Source organism: Dasypus novemcinctus, chromosome 3, assembly GCF_030445035.2.
Source record: "Dasypus novemcinctus isolate mDasNov1 chromosome 3, mDasNov1.1.hap2, whole genome shotgun sequence".
NCBI lineage: Eukaryota > Metazoa > Chordata > Mammalia > Cingulata > Dasypodidae > Dasypus > Dasypus novemcinctus.
In genome coordinates, this window is record NC_080675.1 from 127416713 (window position 1) to 127434953 (window position 18241).

The following is an 18241-nucleotide window of genomic DNA, read 5'->3' on the forward strand; positions in this document are numbered from 1 at the left end:
CGGGGGACACCCTTGCGTGGCACGGCACTCCTTGCGCTCATCAGCACTGCGCATGGGCCAGCTCCACACGGGTCAAGGAAGCCCGGGGTTTGAACCGCGGACCTCCCATGTGGTAGACGGACGCCCTAACCACTGGGCCAAGTCCGTTTCCCGAAATATTCTTTAGATTCATTCTCTGTATCTGATTTAATCTACATATCTTGATGACCTTTCCCAATAGAAGGAAAGTTGACATTTTATAGGAATTCTTCCTGTGTGCAAATTTGAGATTCATAACTTCAGATACTATTCTCTGGTAAATATGAGCTTGGTTGCTTTCTCTGGGGCCTTTGGACTCCATTTACACTTCCTCGGTTCCTCCTGATAGTGGTGGCTACTGGAATATCTCTAAATAAAATGTAGTAGGCGTATAGACCTAAGAGAGCTATCTGTACCTAATTAAGGCTGTCCAGTTGAATTAGCTAAATGGATCAAGAATATATTGAAAAGTCACTTTTAGAAAAAGGTAAGGTCCTAAAGAGTCTCAAGAATTTATCTGTTGCCCTTGTCACTGGAACTCATTCTGTACAACCTTAATGAAATTGAAATCAGCTAGTCAGGGAATAGAGACATATGTTAAAAATAATCCCAACGAAGTGATAAGGATCTACAATAAGAGACAAAATCAGTAGGGATGGAGAAAAAAAGGATAACTTCCAGAGCTCTTCAGGCACAGAATCAACAGTCATGGGGATATGGACAGTAAGGAGAAGAGGAAGAGACCTAGAGGTTCCCACATGTCTGGCCAGGGCCACTTAATGGGTCATTGTGCTATTCAATAACTCTGCGAGGCAGATATTTTTATTCTCTTTTTTTCATATAGGAAACTAAGATCCACTGTAGAAAAAGTGATTTTCATAGCACCATAGTTATTTTTCCCTCCACACTTCCAAATTGGTTAACAGAATAGATTTTTGTCATTGAGTATATTGTTAGAAATCAAATTCCAACGTGTTTACCATGCAGTAGAAATATTTGAAATCTTGTCTCTGTAGTAAATTAGTAAATAGAAAAGTGTAAACCCAGTATGGAAAAATAATGTGCTGCTGTCTTCACTTTTCCTGTCCTCACCTAAAGAGAAAAAATGCATGTGTGAGGTGTGTGAGGGGGTTTGAGTTCATTTGAAAATTTAGCTGTTAGTTGGCAATTTTGTTCAGATATCCAAGCCTCAGTTTTTCCATCAGTTTAATAATTCTTGCTCTAGCATATATCTCAAATTTAAGACGAAGATCAAGTAAGATAAAAGATACAAAGCTAGTTTGTAAAAGTTGAACATGCTCTATAAATATAAAGTATGAGGATATCATCTCTTCTCCCCTACCTACAGTATAAACAATACACTAACAACTACTTTTGTTAAAGAAATAAACTCTTGTAGGAATTGGGACCGAAGAACTCTCCCTAACCAGCTCAACAAAATAATATTACAACCAAATACCAAGTCATGGAACAGTTTTCCTATAAAACCTGCTTCAGTGACAGTATTCACGGTTTTGGGATTTTATCTTAACATAAACGATTCTGTGTTATGATATTGTTTTTTTCTAATATTCTACCTGGATATATTGTAAAGAATAAAGCAACTTTGTGTAATAGTGATCGCTGAGAAGGAAGATGTGTTTATATGATTAATGTCCATCATAAAAGCTACCTGAAGGAAAATTAGAAAATATGCTCCTTTCCTTCATGCCAATCCAAAGAAGAGAACCTAGATTGATTTCAGTATATTTCAGTGTTTCAGTGGCAACATGGTCATAACAAATTTCATTTTGTAGATCAAATAACTTATTGTATTATAGGGTAAGAAATATTTCTTCAAACTGTATCTTGGTAAACTGGTAATTTAGTATATGAATTTGACTGTATTCTTCTATACCTATTGAAAATAATGCTATTTGCTGGGTCAACTATTTCCTTATGTTATAACTCCCATTTCCATACTGGAGCCTTGAAGTTTTATTCATCTTGACTACTTAAGTTGAAACTGTCATTTGGGACCCAATAATACCATTATATTGGCCTGCCTTTATCCTACTCATAGATATAACTCAGACGTTTTGATTTCCCAAAATGTAAACCAATGGAAAAAGCGTTGTTAACTATAATCATTGTGAAACAAACAAATCTCTAAGAAAAGAAAACCATTAATCCCATTAAATTCATATGTTTTATATACAAATATTATTTGAAGTCATGCTATGAATTTTAAAAATGCTCAAGAATCAGGTGAAAAGAGAATTTCAAGAACAGAACCCTTGCGTGTAAAGAAGAGAGACAAGCAAATTTTGCTGAGGAGAAAGGGTTAGATAGGACAAAAAATGATCATTAAAATGTGATATCCTGAAAAGTGAGGGAAAAGAATTTTTGAGAAAAGGGGAGTGTATAACATTGTCAACTGTTGCAAAAAGTTCAAATAAAATGGAGAAAGAAATGATCCTATTGGATATGGCAATTATGATGTCATTATACAGTGGAGCAGTTGAGGTTGAAGTTAGATTTCATGGCATTGTTAAGTGAATGGGATAGATGAATATTCGTACAAATTAGGATCCATTCACCCACTAAAATATAATGCAGTCATTAAAAACCAGCTTCTATCTTTCTCGCAGTCAAGAAGCTGAGAAATCAGGAGGCTGCCTCCTTTGCCAATGTAGCTGTCATTTCAGAACTATGAAGTTAGTGACCGGGCACTGAAAACTGAATGTCTCCAAGACTATACATAGCAGCAGAAAAAAAGTCAAGGAGCAGGAAGTTGGCCTTCACCTCATGTCTGCTTTTCAGATGCAGCAGAGTAAAATAGGCAGAAAATAAGATCATTGCAGAAACCTAGCTACAAGGAGTTTGGGATATGTGGTGTTTAGTTTCCCAGACTGAAATATAGGAAGACACATTGAAGAAAGGAGGAGTGATTAAACCAGTGACTGGTATTGAACAGAGGAAGACTAGATGAAGATTAGTGAGAAGGTTGGGATACTGGTACTGGCAAAGCAAGTAATGCATTTAGACAGTGGTTTAGAAAAAAAGAAGTGGTGTGGCAAAGGAGAGAATGGATTTGGAAAAGACTTTGGAGGGAGTTATTTCTTTATGTCTAGCAAAATGATTAGTTCTGGGCAGGGATGAACCCAGGTTTTGGGCTGGTGAACCTTATGTAATTTGAGGCAACCCTCTTTAAGCAGAATGCAAAATTGTTAAGAAATTTTTACTTAAAATTAACACTTATTTATAATGATAAAATAAGTCAATAAGTTATAAACTATTATATTTTGACAAATGCCATATACTTTACAAAATCCAACATAACACATTAATTAACTGGTTTGATATACCTCAATACTACTTTTACCTACAGTTCTTGACTGCAAATTTTTTGTTCACTTCTCATATGCCAACAATTCTGAAATACCATTTTCTATAGAAAAAGAAAAAGGAGATCATTCAGTCTTTTATCTGGCATATTGATCAAAATTTTTAATTGATAGTTTAGAACAGTTTCCTTCATCTTCACAACTCATTGACAATGCCATGTACATTTTAATGACTTTTATCAAATTAGAAAAAATTTTTTTTTTCATTTCTGAACTATAACGTCAATGTCTTTCAAGTTGTCTCATGAAGTGACTTAAATCCTCTTTGAATTACTGAAAGGTGTAATATTAATCGGTTTGTCATCAATGTCATCATTGTAGTAATATTTCATAATTTTTTAGTGTCTCTATCAGTATCAGTATTAATCTCAAATCAGTAAGACATGTAAAAATATTTTCAGTATATTCCTATGATTCATAGTAACTGAATTATTAAACAATCCTTTAACCTGTGCCTTATTTCTATTTGAAATGTATCTTTTACTCTTAACCAACTGCTGTTTTTGGTCTGATCTGGGGAGAAAAATTGCTATAATGTGCTAGTCCATGTCAGAATAACTTTTATCTTCCTCTTACAAATTTTACAAAAACATCAAGCCACGTAAATCCACTCCTGGCTCTTGGAGGTAGACTGGAAGAAAGAAAAAGGACTCAAAGGGAGAAACTATGAATGACACAGAGGTGTTTGTTCCCCTTCCTTACAAGAGTACCCTGGGTAAATCTCCTGAGAATAGCCTTATGGAGGGGCAATTACCTCCCTGTTTTAATTTCCTATGGCTCCTCAAACAAATACTGTGAAGTTGGTCAGGTTAAACAATGGTCATTTATTTGTTTATAATTTGAAGCTGGGGAAAAGTCCAAACCAAGGTATCATCAAGCTGGTGCTTTCTTGCTGAACACTGATGTCCTGGGGCTGGCTGCTGACAATCCTTGGTCCTCGGCTCCTCTGCCATATGGCAATGCAGATGGCCTATTCTTCTGCCTCTCCCTTCTCTTCTAGGTTCCATTGACTTTCAGCTTCTGTTTGTTCCCTCTGTGGCTTTCTCTCTGTCTGAATTCCGTTCTGCTTACAAAAGACTCCAGTAATAGGATTAAGGCACATCCTGATTGGGCTGAGTCATACCTTAACTGAAGTAACTTCACCAGAAGGTCCTACTTACAATGGATTCACACTCATAGGAATGGATTAAATTTAAGTACATATTTTTCTAGGGTTCATATAGTTTCAAACCACCACACTTCCCTAGTCAAATATATCCACTGCTCATGGGCCAGATCTGGCCCACCCACTATTTTTGTATGAACCGTAAGTTAAAAATGTTTTTTCACATTTTAAGTCACTTAAAAAAACAAAAGAATATTACTTTGTGGTACATGAAAATTATATGAAATTTAAATATGTGTCTGTAAATCACCATGCCCATTCATTTGCCTATTTTCTATGGCTGCTGTTACACTACAATGGCAGAGTTGAGTAGTAGTGACAAAGACCACAAAACTGAAGAAATTTAGTATGTGGCCCTTTATAAAGAAAGTTTGCTGCCTCCTAGTCTAGAGTTATTCCAATCAACCCTTTAGACCTAAATTTTTGGTAACTGTTAATATTTGTTATTAATTACTGGTTTGCCTTCTGCCAGACAGATGTGGTCCTTACCTAATGCAAAGAACTGAATAATGTGACAGTTGCAGACATTGTGACATGCCCCAAAAGGGGAGACAATTTTTAATTACCCAGTCTTTTGTTGTTCCTCCAGGGGCATCATGCAAGCAGCAAGCCTCCTCTCCTTCTGTAAAGGCAGTATCAGTCTAGTTAAATGGAAATATGGTAAATAAAATTAAATTTCATGCTGTCCTGTTGTTTAAAGAATCTTTATGAAAATTCAATCAGCAGCACACTTTTAATTTCACATCAGCTTATATTGTTTTGGATTTAATAACAAAAAGGATAGTAGTTTTTTCTGCAGTTTTATCTTTCCTTTGAATGGAAATTTTCCAGGTGGGCCATGAAGATGTAGGTGAAGAGACCAAATATGTGATCTGTATCAGTCAGTATTCTATTCAACTGCGTGAAGCAGATGCTCAACTAAATAAACTTAACTAAATTTGATTTTTTTTTTCATATAGGTAAAGAATTCAGGATTAGTACAACTGCTCAGGGTTATAAATTTTTAAAGGGTGGCAGATGGGTATGGATTGAGGTGTGTGGTTTCTTCTAGCTTCCTGCTCCACCATTCTTTTCTTTTGTTTACATTTTCATTTTATGGCCACCAGATGACTGCTTTACCTTTCAGGATCTTATCTGAATTTAAAATGAGAAAAACAGGAGAAAATAAAGGGCAAAAGGGAAAAACCTGAATGTTATATTTAATGAAGAATTACTTGCAAATACCAACATAAACACTGTCTTCCAAACATTCTTTTAAGATGTCTCCAAGTTACAATTCATTGATAATATACTAACTCAATCTGTCTACTTTACTGAGCATTCCCAGAGATGTCTGTATATATCTCATTTGCTAGAATCATTTTATGTGGCCACCTCCAGTTGAGAAGAGGTCTGGGGAGGTATATTAGTCAGTCAAAGGGGTGCTGATGTAAAGTACCAGAAATTGGTCAGTTTTCATAAAAGGTATATATTTGGGGTAGAAACTTACAGATACCAGGCCATAAAGCATAAGTTACTTTCCTCTCGAAAATCTATTTTCATGTGTTGGAAAAAGATGGCTGCTGATGTCTGCGAGGGTTCAGGCTTCCTGGGTTCCTTTCATCCCAGGGCTTACTTCTTTCTAGGCTTAGGGTTCCTCTCTTCCCAGGGCCCCAGCTTAAGGCTTTAGCATCAAACTCCAACATCAAAACTCCAACATCAAAAACCCTTGTATCAAAAACTCCAACTCTGTCCTTTGCCATGCCTTTTATCTATGAGTCCCCACCCACCAAGGGGTGGGGACACAATGCCCTAATGACGAGGCTCAATCAAAGCCCTGATCGTAACTCAGTCACACCCAGTAATAGACCAGATTGCAAACATAATCCAATACCTATTTTGGAATTCATAACCATATCAAACCACTACACTCCACCCTCTGAATTCCAAAAAGAAATTAAAATATTTAAAAAACCTTAAATCAGTAACAATGCAAGTACTAAATCATATCACAATCACTTTAAAGAAATACAGTTTGTCTTGGGCCAAAGTCCTGTCAACTATAGACTACTGACACTTACAAAACAATTTATCTATTTCCAATACACAAATGGACAAAGGATAAACATTTTTGTTACAGTAAGGAGAAATTGGGAGGGAAACATGAGTCACAAGTCCTCTACAGTTCAGTAAACCTGCAGGGCATTCTCTATTCAATTTTAGTCTGAGAGTCATTTGTAAGATGATGGTTTCTTCTCCTTGGTACCTTATGGAAACTCATCCTTTCCACATGCTTGCCCAATGGCCATTTTCTTGGTTCCACCCTCATCAAGCATCTGGGTGTTGACCAAGCTCCAGACCTCATACTCCAAGAGTGTTAGGATGATGGCCATACCTTACCCAATCTTTGGGTTAGAGTCTTAACCTCCCTAGTACAGTGATGTGAAGACAACATTCCCCCTAATCTTTGGCGTACAGGCTCAACACACTCAGAGCAATGTGCTAACCACCTGACCTTCCCTAACCTTTGACATATAGGGTCAACCCTCTGAGAGCAATGGCTTGACCACCTGGCCTTCCCTAATCCATGGGGGACAGGTCCATCCCTCTCAGACCTATGGGGTTCTGACCTTAACTGTCCTAATCCTTGAGGAATGTATTCCACCCTCTCTGTACCCTGGGGTGGCAAAACTCTCCCAGAACATCAGGTGGGAACATCCACCCTCTTCAACTGCTGATGCAAACTCACCCTCTCTGTACACGTGGGTGGAGTTCCACTCTTGGCCCAAGGTGATGTCTTAATTCCAGATCTCAGCTTCCATGGTTTTCCTCTTAAAGCTGTATCTCCTTCAGTCTTTCCTTTCCACGTCCCTTTTAGTCCAAGCTTACAGTGGTTTTGTTCCTAAGGTTCTCTCAAAAACCTTATTGGTGTAGCATGTAAGAAACAGGGGTCCAAGCCATCAGACAATAAGAGTTTCCACAAGTCTTACTGTATCTTCAATCCTGGTTTACAAGTTCCAAGTTTAGTTAAGTCCTCCAATGGGGCACTTTCATCTGGGAGCTTGATTTCCAGAGGCTTGGAATTTCCAGAATCAGTTTCTGTTTTCTTTGTACTGGACAGTTCAGTCCTCAGCATCTCTCTCTCACCTAGCATTTTGTTATAAGCTGCAAGCAGAAGCTGAGCCACATTCTCTGGGCTTACTTTGGAAAGTTCTTCAGCTAAATGCCCAGGCTTGCCATTTTCAAATTCTGCCTTCCATAAAACACCAGGAATTAATCTTGCTAAGTTCTCTGCAACTTTAAAACATGGATTGCCTTTCCTCCAGTTTCCAATACTAGTTTCATCATTTGTTGGAGAATTGGACCTGAAGGGTATCGGGAATGAAACAAAGAGAAAAGGAAGAAGGAAACAAAGAAAGAAAGAGTGAGAGAAAAAGAACAAGAGAGCTGGGATCAGGGGGTCTGCGAGTAATAACTCCTCAGACAACTTTGTTGTTTACAAGGGGCTCTATATACCCTAGTGTACGTGACAAGAGGCAGGCATATGTAGCCTATGTGCCAATAAGCATAAACACATAGCGTACGTGACATCAACCTGCAACATGTATTAACTATCAGCATTACCCATAGTCTAAGGAATTTTTAAAAATCTTATCTCAAGGTACAAAGTCTAAGTGTTCTATTCACTACAAAAGGTATGTGCTCATCTTTTCTTTCAGCCTTTAACAGCTTCATCCCTTTTGCCTGGAACTCTTAATTACCGCATTCCTTAGGTTGCAAGCATAGCCATGGAGACAGCACTAGCATGGAGAGAGCATGTCTCTCCTTGAGAGGCTACTGTGCCTCAATTTCCAACATCTCCCCCTATTTGTTTTTCTTGAGGTGACCGTGCCTGTCTTAGGTTGCCCTCTTCTGACAGTCTTACCTGTCATTGACTACTGGCCAAGCTCTTTGACCTGAGGAAATTATTGAAGTGCTTTTGCTAGCACCAGATTATTTGCATGTCCCATGGCTGTTAAGCTTTGCAATTTTCTTCAAAAGCACTGTCCGGCACAGGCAAGAATCATGAGCAACAGAACAAATATGATTAGCCCTATTCCTAAAGCTGACAAGAAATGCTGTGATTTCCACCAATTAACTGGGTTAAATTTTGTAATATGTGAAATCATATCTGAGAAAATATCCTTATCATTGGCTACATGAATTTGATTTTGAGACATTTCTAATATTTTTCTTTGTAATTCCATTATTTCCAGAGAGATATTACTTTTATGGCCTAAAAAATCATTTTTCCCCATTCTATATTAGATGAATTATAGGCAAGAGGAGTTATACAGAAATTACTTTCATTCCAATCACATTTCAATCCCCTTAACTTTAAATTATACAATTGATCTCTAATATGCAAAACAGCTGATTCCAAATCATTAACCCGATTATGTAAAGCTACCACAGCAGTAGCAGCAGCTGTAATGATTACAATCAGTCCCAAAATGCTTATAATAAACAGTCCAATAAAGTGTTTAGTCTGTTTGAAGAATTCTTATGTAGCAATAATTGACTTTCAGAAGATGACTGCCAAATCTGCATCATTCTCATGGGTATCCAGATGCCTTTTCTTCTTCTGGCCATGGCTTATCGATGTTCACCTTTTCAGTGGAGCCACTTTTGCCTTTTCTCAGGTTTCAGTGGTAGGGCCCTGGATCTTCACAAAGGCATTTGCATCAACAGTAAGAGACATGACAGACACCTGTTACTACTAGCAGGTATCCCAGATGTTTTTTCATAATCTGAGGGTGATTTACAACAGTCCATCATTTCTGTCTTGTTTTTAGTATTTGCAATCTACCCCTGGATAGGGATGGCAGTCTTTAAGTGACCAGACACTATTGGGTTAAGTCTTTCACTTTTAGCAGGACCTCTTATGCTACACACAATTGCCTTTTTATATTGTACTTTTGACTTCCTTCCAGAATTGTGATTAAAACCAAGGGGTACTTGTTTAGAATTTTGCTTTTGCCACAAACTCCACCCAAAGCCAATATGGGTGCTTGCTACATCCAATTCATAGGCTTAAGTTAATGTCCACAATTTACCTTCCTTTTATTATTATTAAAAGCAGCTTGCTGGAGGTTTTCCTACTTCCATGAAGGACTTTTCCCAATTAATACAATGGTTTTAATATTTGAGCTAAATGAGGGATTAAAGATTTTTAGCATTTCAATAATATTACAAACTCTATTAACATGAGAAAACATTGCACTCCATCAGCTACAACAGAGGGTATAGTTTTATCCCACCCAACCAAACCACACTTAGGAATTTGATAGAGCAGCAGGGACTTTGCAGCCTGTCCCAATTGTTTGCTTAGTTCAGGCTCTTAAGATAAGATAGTGTCTCTGATGTTTCTTTTCATTCTGAAAAAAGGATTACTGGTTAACGTCACCAGTAGAGTTTCAGACACTGATTTTATGCAGCTAGATTATTATCACCATGCCAGGACAGATGGTTGGGCTATGCACTCAGCCTTGGGGAAGCACTGCAAAAGTCCGTTGTTCATTTTTCTACAGGTAGGAGAATGCAGGCTGGCTTGACTTGCCTAAGGAAATACTAAAGGAAGTCTTAGCATATTTTAAAACAAAGTGATAGTGACATAGTTGGATATTAATTTTTTGCAACAAACTAGCAATATTTGGGACTGCTGCATACTACAGTGTTATTTTAATTTATGATGAGAGGTTGTTTCTGTGGCATATACCTTTTTATTATAATTAAAACCATAATTAACTACATTGTACTTCTGTTTAATATTATGCTGAAATATTGGTAAATTTATACTCTCTTAAGGACTCATTTGAACTTTTACTCATACAACTTTAACTAATGAGGTTAAAAAAATCTTAATTTTATAGCACTTTTAAACACTCTCTACTTAACTTATAGCATATTAAATGAACTTAACTGTTACTTTAATATTTCTTTCAAGGTAAAAGAACAAATCTCTTGTAATTAGTTTGGAATAAAAAGCTACTTTTCAGGATTTGATTTTTAGAAAGCAGGTTTGAACATTATGTTCCTTTGAAAGAGATAAGACCCTTTCTTCTTCAAACACTGAGGAAATGATGAGGTTAAAGCACAAGAAGCTATTTTGATAAAACAGATTTTCTTTGTATACTGATTATTCAGGATAGAAACTTTTCACAAACTTTCACCAAAACAAACTAATGATTTGAGAGACTTTGAAAAGGACAAAATTTTTATCTTTGCTTTAGTATACTACTTGATACTAAACATTTTAAAACTTTATAGACAGACCCATCAAATTTTATTTAACTTTAATCATAAAAATTTCTTTTCCACGAACCTTTTACACTTTCAGTATTAACTCAGGTTTTGTCCCACACTCTACTCTTTCCCAATATTCAATCATTTTATCTTAGGACAAAATTATTACTATTATTTTTAATAATAAAAACACATTCTATATATTCCACATACTAAGTTACCAGGCAAACTTCTTACAACATGTAATTGCCATCAACACTAAACAAGCTTGTTAAAATAATTAACTTTTCTTCACTTTAAATATTTAGTAGCATGTAATACCAGAAACAGTCTTTTAGAAGCAAGTTGGCAGGGGAGGCTAGCCACCAACAAGTTTTCCTGTTATAAAATTACCTTTTATTAGTAGTATTACCAGTTCAGGTTTTGTTTAATAATGATTTTTTGGAATTAGCCATTTAAATACCTTAAATTAAACAATGCTTCATTAAACTTTTTATAATTATTTATAATTGTAAGACAAATTTTACCTTCACAGAACATATTCCCTTACTTAAAGTTACAACAATACCTTCTACACCTTGCCACATGCATTTAAGTTCCTTGAGTTTATGAAAATTAGCCATCCTATTTTAGGACAAAACACACCTTTTTGAAAAAACTTATTAAATTTCAGTCAGCATTCCCACAAACTTTTAACATTTAATATTCATTTAAGTTTTACATCCTTCATTTTATCCTGTGAAGAAAAATAACCATTCATTTCAATCTAGGCAAGAACAACTTTTTATGAAGACTTATAGTAATTTTGTTAATCAAGACTTAAAATTCCTATCATTAAAAAAGAGATCTTATCAACATTTAAACTTATGTATTAATATAAGCACTTATTTAATTTTTGGCCATTTGAATAGAGCTCTTTTTAAAAAAATTTTACTTATTAATTTATATTACCATCCGGAGGTATCATAATATACACTGACACTGAACAAACAGACAAACACAAAACAATTACAACACATTAACAGAAACATACAGTTTACAATTGACTCATAATTCTTACTTTCTTGGTATAGCTGCTTTTAAGTTCTCCGTTATATCACATCTTAGACTGTACTTTTTAAAATTTCCTCTGGAATCCATGTTGTCTGTAACATGCAAGCTTGTGCTTGGAAACATTTTTATTAGTTGTCAGTAATCAGTTAAGATAACTTGAGCAGCATAAATGCAGTTAAGCTCTTAGTTAGCAGTTTAGACAGACCGTTAACACACATTTTTGGATTACTGCTCTGTAAGACCATACTGAGCACCTTAAGCTCCTGTTCTTGTTCCAATTTACTTTCTTTCATTTCAAATTTACTTATGGGCTTAGGAAATATAGTAATTTCATCTTTCTCTCCTTCTTCAGACTGTAAAGGATCTAAAGCTGCTGCTTTCTGGTGGCATAAGGTCCATACTGATAATGGAATGAATTCCCTTTTTTGATATGCTCTTCATAAAGCTTTCATTACACATCTCCACTGTTTCAAATTTAAAACATTACATCCCTGAGGCTGAAACCAGCAACAATGCTTTTGTATTAAAGCTAACAATTCTAGTAATTCATAGCTTTTTACAGGCACCCCATTAACTTTCAGTAAAGTTCCTAACGTTTGCGAATATGCTTCCACATGTCCCATTTGATTACCCATTACCCTGATGACTTCAGGAAAATGTTACTTACTTAAAAGAAGACTTGAGTCACACTGCTTTGGACGTCACATGACCCTGGGCGAGGTCTTTTCCGTGATTCCTGATACTGATTTGGAAGGCTCACTAACTTCTTCAGGCCCTATATTGGGGCACCAGATGTTGGAGATTTGGACCTGAAGGCTATCGGGAATGAAAGAAAAAGAAAAGGGAGAAGGAAACAAAGAGAAAGAAAGAGCGAGAGAAAAAGAATGAGAGAGCTGGGATCTGGGAGTCTGCGAGTAATAACTCCTCAGACAACTTTATTGTTTACAAGGGGCTCTCTATATGCCCCAGTGTACGTGACAAGAGTCAGGCATACATAGCCTATGTGCCAATAAGCATAAACACAAAGTGTACGTGACATCAAGCAGCAACACATATTAACTATCAGCATTACCCATAGTCTAAGGAATTTTTAAAAATCTTATCTCAAGGTACAAAGTCTAAGTGTTCTATTCACTACAAAAGGTATGTGCTCATCTTTTCTTTCAGCCTTTAACAGCTTCATCCCTTTTGCCCAGAACTCTTAATTACCGCATTCCTTAGGTTGCAAGCATAGCCATGGAGACAACACTAGCATGGAGAGAGCATGTCTCTCCTTGAGAGGCTACTGTGCCTCAGTTTCCAACAATCATTTACTTCTGAGGCATCATAAAAAAGTATCTTTAGCATCCATATTGCTATTAATAATCTCTTCAAAGCACTATAGGTCTTTTCTTCCAAGCATCTCTTAATCAGCCAAAGGAGTGCTGATGCAAAGTACCAGAAATTGGTTGGTTTTCATAAAGGGTATTTATTTGGGGTAGGAGCTTACAGATACCAGGCTATAAAACTTAAGTTACTTCCCTCACCAAAGTCTATCTTCATGTGTTGGAGCAGAATGGGTGCTGATGTCTGCAAGGGTTCAGATTCCTGGGTTCCTCTCATCCCAGGGCTTCCTTCTTTCCAGGCTTAGGGTTCCTCTCTTCCCAGGGCCCCAGCTTAAGGCTTCAGCATCAAACTCCAACATCAAAAACCCTTGCCTCAAAAACTCCAACTCTGTCCTTTGCTACGCCTTTTATCTGTGAGTTCCTACCCACCAAGGGTGGGGATTCAATGCCCTAATGACGTGGCCCAATAAAAGCCCTAAACATAACTCAATCATACTCAGTAATAGACCAGAATAGAAACATAATCCAACATCTAGTTTTGGAATTCATAAGCATATCAAACCACTACAAGAGGTAAGTAATTTATATTGGGCGGTTTTCCATCTGAAAATTATTTAGATTCTATTAGTAAGGAAAGATGGAAGAATGGATGTTGGGCAAACAACCAGAAACATCTGTCCCAGAATATAGAGTAGGGCCATTGATTTTGGCCACAATATGTTGATAAGGGTCACTTCAGAGGTCTTGATGATTTGTAAAGTCACTGAGGTCAGATCAACCATCTAGAGACAGAAATCAATCATGCTGATTTTTACTGTCTTCTCAATGATTAACTTTACTGTGGCCTGAAGTGATCATTTCAGTGACTTCTATTTTTCTGTTTTGGTTGAAAACTATTGTCACACAGGGATGAGGGTTGGGGAATTGAAAAGGGGCAGCACAGATTTCCTCCTCCCTGGAGAGAGAGAACTCTAAGATATACAACTCACTTATATTTTTCAGTAGCTTTATTAGAATAAAGTATGTTCCTGCCCAACAAAAGCACAAGCTTCTGGAAGGCAAGAATCATTTCCTGTGCCCCTTCATTGATTCCACAGGGACTAACACAGATACTAAAAATTTATTGACTGATGTGCAAACCTTATGAAAGTAGTTTACTCAGAAAATTGGGATTTCAAATTAAGAATAATTCATCAACTCCTGTTAATATTCAGCTCACTCCATCAAGATCAGTGTATTCAAGAACAAGAGTTATATACCCCATAAATCTAACTCATAATTGAAACTACTAGGAAAACTTCCCATTTTTGCCGGTATCTTCCAAAGTGCAATTTGGTGATTACAGAGTATTAATGTAGGAAGAGATCTTTACTGTCATTTAATTCTACCCTATTTTTTTTGTTACTATTATTTGATGAGAAAAATGAGACTCAGAATGGTGAAATCTACCTGTAGGGTTTATGTGTATGGTTTTGAGGTTTTTCTTTTGTTTCCATTTAATCTGTGCAACTTAACCTTATTCTTGTTAGCAAAACTTATTTTCATCATTTTCAAATCTTTCAATGGCTAGTTCCATATTAAAATATCATCAGAGGAAGCATTGGTATTTTATACCAGTTTTAGGCATAAATCATAAACATTTTTTAAAAGCAATTGAGAGCAGGATCCAAGATATTAGAATAGACAATGGTAGGCTGCTGTCTTCCTCCAGAAACTGAAAGAATGTAGGCAGGTTTACCTGGCATAAGGGAAGAAGCAGGACAATGGGGGTGATTGGAGAGAGTGGTTGGAGAGGGCAGACCCAGTCAGCTCTAGAAGACAGGGAAGCAGAGCTATCTGGGCCTAACTGAAGCACCTGATTGGGGGCTCCAGGAGACCAGAAGAACATCCTGCAACATCCTTGAAGGAATGGAAAGAGTAGAATACCCATCTGAAAGAAAGATTCATAACTAGAACACTCCACACCATGAAGGCCAGTGCCCATCCTCCACTGGAGGCACAAGTCACCTAGGGAGCTATTCTGCAGCTGGAATTGAGGGCTCCACTTCACAAAAATGGGAGAATAAGAGATGGTTGGGCACCAACTTCAGCTACTGATTAGTAAATTTGGTGGTCTAAAGTATAATCCTAAGAACAGCTAAAGTTTCAATGTGTCCAAGTTAGAAAAAGGCCAGTGGCCACCATCTTAACACTGTGCCTGGCATGAGGGGAAGCAGGGCAGACTGAAAATCATAGTGCTCATAGGGACTGGATTCTTTCTATCCAGGTCAAATTGCAGCTGTAGCATAAGCTGCAGGCCCACCTCCAGCAAAGAGGAAGCTGGGGGAACTTGCACCAGGCTATCAGGGAAATTACAGGCCACATGACAGAGGCCAGTGATCATCTACTCTGGCCACGTAAACCACCTAAGGAGCTATTCTGTGGCTGGAATTGGAAGCTCCATTTCCCAAAAACAGGGGAGGAAGAGACATTTGGCTACCAGTTTCAACTACTGATTAGTAAATTCAGCTGGCTAAAGTATAACCCTAAGAACAGCTAAAGTTTGAACCTGTCCAAGTTGGAAAGAGGCCGATAGCTGCTATTTTGACTCCACCCGCAGCATGAAGGGAAGCTGGGCTGACCAAAAATCACAGTGGTGGAATGGACTGGTTTCTCTCATGGTTTCTTTCACTCAGATCAGCCTGCAGCCCTAACTTAGGCTTCAGCCCCACTTCTGGCAGGGAAGAAACTGGCAGGCCCTGCACCAGCCTATCCATGTAACTGCAGGTACATTAGACTGGCACAGACTGAATAATTGGAAGTCTACTGGGGCAACTGCGGTCATCTTGTACTTGCACTGCATAGATTGCTGCCCACACCTACAGCTCCATGTCTGCCCCAGACAGGGGTAAAGGGGCTTGAAGCTTCATTAGTCTTTCTGGGAAACTACAGTCTAGGCCTGCACGATTTGGATTATTCCACCCAGTGATGACTCTGCCCCTACCCCTGACAAAGGAGAAGGTTGGGAGAAGCTTTGCTGGTCTCTGAGCAATGAGGGCAGCTTGAGCATCCACAGATTTTGGGACCAACTGCACCCTGGCTCCTGCTGCACAACCAGCAAGGTAGAAACCACACCTAGATTATATACTCTAGTAAGCCACATGCCAAGACACCAACAAAAAGTTACAATCCACACCAAGAAACAGGAAATTATGGCCCAGTTAAAGGAACAAGATAAGCCACCAGATGACATAAAGGAGTTGAGACAACTAATTACAAATGTGCAAACAAATCTTCTTAATAAATTCAATGAGATGGCTAAAGAGATTAAGGATATTAAGAAGACATTGTATGAGCATAAAGAAGAATTTGAAAGCACACATAGAAAATAGCAGATTTTCTGGGAATGAAAGGTGCAATAAATGAAATTAAAAATATATTGGAATGAGGGAGCGTGGCTCAATCAGATGAGCTCCCATCTACCATATGGGAGGCCCTCAGTTCGCATCCTGTAGCCTCCTTGTGAAGGCAGGCTCGCCTGTATGCTGTGGAGTGCTGCCCGGCCCACAGACACCACGGAGAGCTAACTCAGCCAGGGTTACAAAACAAAAGAAGGGATTCAAGCAAGAACACAGAAGAGCTGGCAGCAAATGAACACAGAGAGCAGACAGCAAGCAAGCCACAAGCAGGGAGGGGTAAATAAATAAATACAGACACAGAAGAAATGAAAACTGTGATATGGAAACAGAGCAGAGAACATGCAAAAAAGTTGCAAGGAGGGATACAAAAAGATTTTGAATCATAATGCATGTTTGAGGAGGCAAAAGATAGGATTAGTGAGCTTGAACATACAAAAGAACTGATGAAGAAAAGAATGGAAAAAATTGAAAAAGGTCTCAGGGAACTAAATGACAGCAAGAGTTATGCTAACATACATATCATGGGTGTCCCAGAAGGAGAAGAGAAGGGGAAAAGGGCAAAAGGAATATCTGAAGAAATAATGGCAGGAAATTTCCAAACCCTGTTGAAGGACATAGATATCCATGTCCAAGAAGCACAGCATACTCCCATCTAAAAAAATCTGAATAGTCCAACTCTGAGACACATACTAATCAGAATTTCAAAGGTCAAAGACAACAGAAAAGCAATGCATAACATATAAGGGATACCCAGTAAAATTAAGTACTGATTTCTCACTAGAAACCATGGAAGCAAGAAAACAGTGGTATGATATATTTGCAATACTACAAGAGAAAAACTTCCTGTAAAGAGTCTTATATCCAGGAAGATTATCTTTAAAAAATGAAGGCAAATTCAGAATATTCATAGATAAACAGAAACTGAGAGAATTTCTAACCAAGAGATCAGATTTTCAGGAAATACTGAAGAGTGTGCTAAAGCCTGAAAAGAAAAGACAGGGAGAGAGACCTGGAAGAGAGTCTAGAAATAAAGATTATATCAGTAAAAGTATCTAAAAGTGTCAAAAGAGTGGTGAAAATAAAATAGGACAGATAAAACCCAAATATTCAGGAATAAACTTAACCAATGATATAAAGCAATTATATTCAGAAAACTACAACTCAATGTTAAAAGAAATCAAGAAAGCCCTAAATAATTGGAAGAATATTCCATGCTCATGGATTAGAGGACTAAATATCAATAAGATGTTAATTCTACTTACGTTGATATACAGATTTAATGCAATCCCAATACAAATTCCACCAGCATTTTTTAAATAAATGGGAAACATGATTATTAAATTTATTTGGAGGACTAAGGGGTCCTGAATAGCCAGAAACATCTTAAAAAGGAGGTGTGACATTGAAGGATTCTCACTTCTGGACTTTAAATCATATTACCTAGCTACAGTGGTAAAAACAGTATGGTACTGGCATAAGACAGACATATAGACCAATGGAACCAAATTGATGGTTCAGAAATAAACTCTCACATCTATGGTCAAGTGGTTTTTGACTAGCCTGTCAAACCCACACAGCTCAGACACAATAGTCCACTCAAAAAAATGGTACTTAGAGAACTGGATATCCAGA

General features: G+C 37.4%; 1 protein-coding gene across 1 annotated transcript in view; it reads left to right on the top strand.

The window, feature by feature from the left end:
- The window catches only part of UNC13C (unc-13 homolog C), a 738074-nt gene that overhangs the window by 365598 nt on the left and 354235 nt on the right, over positions 1-18241 (top strand). The gene's annotated exons all lie outside the window — the stretch shown is intronic.